Source organism: Ictalurus punctatus, chromosome 10 (assembly GCF_001660625.3).
Source record: "Ictalurus punctatus breed USDA103 chromosome 10, Coco_2.0, whole genome shotgun sequence".
Lineage (NCBI taxonomy): Eukaryota > Metazoa > Chordata > Actinopteri > Siluriformes > Ictaluridae > Ictalurus > Ictalurus punctatus.
In genome coordinates this window covers 24,598,110-24,602,997 of record NC_030425.2, presented here as the reverse complement: position 1 = coordinate 24,602,997, position 4,888 = coordinate 24,598,110, and positions in this window count along the sequence as shown.

Genomic DNA, 4,888 nt, shown 5'->3' with positions numbered 1-4,888 from the left:
TGGATTCATTTTATATCACAGCAGCTCTCACTGTAAAGTCAGATGTTTTATTAATGTACTCATTCTTCCATTATAATTTCTAACAGCTTTTTAAAAAAAACAAAAAAAAAAAAACAAAACCACCACACACACAGTATCTCACAAAAGTGAGTACACCCCTTACATTTTTGTAAATATTTGATTATATCTTTTCATGTGACAACACTGAAGAAATGACACTTTGCTACAATGTAGTGAGTGTACAGCTTGTAAAGCAGTGTAAATTTGCTGTCCCCTCCAAATAACTCAACACACAGCCATTAATGTCTAAACCACTGGCAACAAAAGTGAGTACACCCCTAAGTGAAAATGTCCAAATTGGGCCCAAAGTGTCAATATTTTGTGTGGCCACCATTATTTTCCAGCACTGCCTTAAGCCTCTTGGGCATGGAGTTCACCAGAGCTTCACAGATTGCTACTGGAGTCCTCTTCCACTCCTCCATGATGACATCACGGAGCTGGTGGATGTTAGAGACCTTGTGCTGCTCCACCTTCCTTTTGAGGATGCCCCACAGATGCTCAATAGGATTTAGGTCTGGAGACATGCTCGGCCAGTCCATCACCTTCACCCTCAGTTTCATTAGCAAGGCAGTGGTTGTCTTGGAGGTGTGTTTGGGGTCGTTATCATGCTGGAATACTGCATACTGGTCATGCCTGGCTTCAGTATGTCACAGTACATGTTTCATGGTTCCCTCAATGAACTGTAGCTTCCCAGTGCCGGCAGCACTCATGCAGCCCCAGACCATGACACTCCCACCACCAGGCTTGACTGTATGCAAGACACACTTGTCTTTGTACTCCTCACCTGGTTGCCGCCACACACGCTTGACATCATCTGAACCAAATAAGTTTATCTTGGTCTCATCAGACCACAGGACATGGTTCCAGTAATCCATGTCCTTAGTCTGCTTGTCTTCAGCGAACTGTTTGCGGGCTTTCTTGTGCATCATCTTTAGAAGAGTCTTCCTTCTGGGACGATAGCCATGCAGACCAATTTGATGCAGTGTGTGGCGTATGGTCTGAGCGCTGACAGGCTGACCTCCCACCCCTTCAACCTCTGCAGCAATGCTGGCAGCACTCATACGTCTATTTCCCAAACACAACCTCTGGATATGACGCTGAGCACGTACACTCAACTTCTTTGGTCGACCATGGCGAGGCCTGCTCTGAGTGGAACCTGTCCTGTTAAAACGCTGTATGGTCTCGGCCACCGTGCTGCAGCTCAGTGTCGGGGTCTTGGCAATCTTCTTATAGTCTAGGCCATCTTTATGTACAGCAACAATTCTTTTTTACAGATCCTCAGAGAGTTCTTTGCCATGAGGTGCCATGTTGAACTTTCAGTGACCAGTATGAGGGAGTGTGAGAGCGATGACACCAAATTTAACACAACTGCTCCGCATTCACACCTGAGACCTTGTAACACTAACACGTCACATGACACCGGGGAGGGAAAATGGCTAATTGGGCCCAATTTGGACATTTTCAGTTAGGGGTGTGCTCACTTTTGTTGCCAGTGGTTTAGAAAATCAAATAAATCAAATATTTACAAAAATGTGAGGGGTGTACTCACTTTTGTGAGATACTATATCATATATATATATAAAAATTCACAAGGACTCATCTGGTACAGACTCCACATGATATTAGATAGGATATAAAACATATAATAATTTGCATGGTAAAGTTTGCTTAGTTTATTTATAATTCATGAAAGGAGTCTCCAGTACAAGTGCTTTGTAACAGTCAGGGGTAAAGCCATTTCTTTATTCTTTTTTTTTCCCCCGCCAAAAGTATCATGTTCAAGGGAAAGGGGAAAAAAAATGAGGCTAGTGAAGGAATGTTTATAGCATAAGTGATAACAGGAACTGACTTGTTTTGCAAACGTTCCATAACATAAGTCATACAATTGTTCTTTCTTTCTATTGGAAAATAATCTACAGGGTAGTAAGGGTAATTCTGCTTTGCTTTAGGCTAGATCACATTACCCTGTTATTGATTCATTTCCTATAACGGCAAGCCAGGTCGTTTTTTTTTTTTTTTTTTTTATTCCATACTTTATAGAAAAAAATTATCAAGGCTGAAAGTTATTAACTGAACAAAAAGTCTGTAGAAGAACTGTGGCTGGTTCTCAGAGATACGAACTGATTTCCTTATAAAACTGCACCATAGTGTACATAACACAACTAATTTAGTTTTAAAGGCAACAGGTTGCGCCAATTTAAGTTTGTTTTACCGGTTATTACTGTTTACATAAAGCGCATTAGTAAGGTGTTGGGCTTCCACAAGCTGCCAAAATGGCATCAATGGTCCTTGGCATTGATTAAACAAGTTCACCACCATAAAAGAAATCACGGAATTGAAGTTGCAGTACATTAGTATTGGGTCAGTGTTAGTGCTAGGGGAGCTAGATCTTGTCTATTAATCTGTGTACACATAAGTTATGAAAAAACGTTTAAGCCAAGCATTTTAAAGCACAAAGAAAAGCTGGTGTCAGGCAGGCTTGCTATTACTTATGTCTCTGGCATACACACCAGGCAGTGATTAAAAAAGTCAATCAATCATGCAATTAGACATCTACCGCAGTTCCTCTCATAAACAAACACACTCGACAGGTGGGTGTGGACCCGTTTACAAACGTTTATTTACAGAAATGTAAAGCAAACAAGTCCAAATCAGCTAACAATCCCAACGTCAATATGCCAACGGTAACAGGAAGACAAGAACAAAGGGGAATATCCAGAGGAATATTGTAAGGTCATGCAGCACAGAACGAATGAGGAAACCTGCCTTAAAATATATATTTTATATTATATATATATATATATATATATATATATATATATATATATATATATATATATATATATATATATATAATTTTACGGTCACTATTACAAGTTTGTAAAAATGTTTTTTGTTTTGTTTGATTCTGCACGGCGAACAGTGATTTCCTTTAATCACAAATCTATTGTTAGAGGATCTTCATCGTATAAACTGACATAGAGAACACTTTATTTCACCGTGTAAGACTAGATTTAGACCAACTGCACTGATCTAATGAGTTTTCGTCCAGTTAGTAGCTGGCAACCTAGTACCTCTGGAACTGATCCCTCTAGTGGACATGTGAAGAACTGCAGGGAGGTGATGTAACATCTACAGCGGGATCCAAAACCTAAGAGCGCTAGAGAAAATGCTTCTGTTTAGCATTCTTTTTTCAATTTAGGTTTTCATTACAAATGAAAGCACTAGAACTGACAAAGACAATTTTGTGCAAAACCCGATGATCCATATTAGAAACCCATTGGCCTGTCGTCTGAACACGTGCTTCAATAAAAAAAGAAAAGACTCACTGAAAATCTGACCTACACACCACAGACATTTGGGTTTGAGATCAAAAGATAGATACGAGAGTTTAAGATTTCAGCTTGCATTTCCTGGTATTTAAACAACATAAAACATAGAACCTTTTGTATGAGACCAACCAATTTTTAGGTCAGCAAAAGTATAGGAACAGATCACTCCTGAATTAAATAACTCATAATATTTGGTTGCGTATCCCTTGCTTGCAATAACAGCATCAAGCCTGAGACTCAATGACATCACCAAATTGTTGGTTTCTTCCTTTGTGATGCTTTTCCAGTGGCTTCTTTCAGTTGATTGTTTCGGGGGGTTTCTCCCTTCAGTCTCCTCTTCAGGAAGTAAAATGCTGCTCAACAGGGTTAAGGTCTGGTGATTGATTTTTTCTTTTTACCCCTGATATCTGACCCACAAATTCTTTTGCTTGTATTCAGCCTGATACTGATCCTGTATATAAGATTTGTCTCATCTCTTGTTAGTTATGTAATTGTTTACTAATTTATGTTCTCTGTACTCGGGTGATTTTTTTGTGATTTCTACTCACACGTAACAAATATTTGTTTACTTTTTTTTGTCACATGTTTCTGACCAAAGCATTTTTGCAAGGACATTTTCTTTGACATTTTTGTTGCGCTTTGCGTTGTTTAATTATGTGCAGTGTGAAACCAAACCCAATAGCAAACAAACCAAAAGTTAGAATTTTGCCCAGATTCCTAAAAGGTGTATATACAACTTATGAAAGTGTTATGAATGTGTAATAACCTTCATGTAGGTACTCTTCTCAGTAGGATAATCCTTAAGTAAATTCCGGTGTACTCGGGGCAAATAACCCAGAAACAGCTATGAAAATGAGAGTTAAAAGTAACTTTATGCAGTGATGGATGGTGTCACTCCACAGTGAGTTGTCTGAGGTTTCAGACCACTCCATGTTCTGTGGCAAATCAGGAGGGAAAGTAAACAGGCTGCAGGGAAGGAGCATGCTTGTGTACAGAGGGGTAAGAATGACTCTGTATGGATATTAGAGGTGGTGTTTTTATTTTCTTTTGCGGAGGGTTAGAGAGAGGGTGAGTACTTTGAAGTGTGTCCTCAGGAGCTCGGGTTGTCAACACATACTGTTTTGTGTAAACATACCCTATGCAAAAGGGTGTGTTTGTGTGTTTAGGTCTTGGTGGTCGAAAAGAACAGACAGAGAAGCAGACAGACACGAAGGATCAATACTTTTCTCTGGGGATGTGAATGTAAAGATCCATTACGATAAATAAAAGGCAGGATTTGAAACTGTATCAGAGGTGCTACAGCTACAATAGCAATCAGGAAAATTACATTCTGCATGATGGATACAAATTCACGTTTCACTACATGCATGCACTTTGAGTGTAGCTGGAGCTGGAATGTGCATTATGTAAGGAACAAAACACTTACTGTCTTGCTGTTATATGAAAATAATCAACAACGGAGTCCCTGTTACCACAGAAGTTGACTATAAACAGCA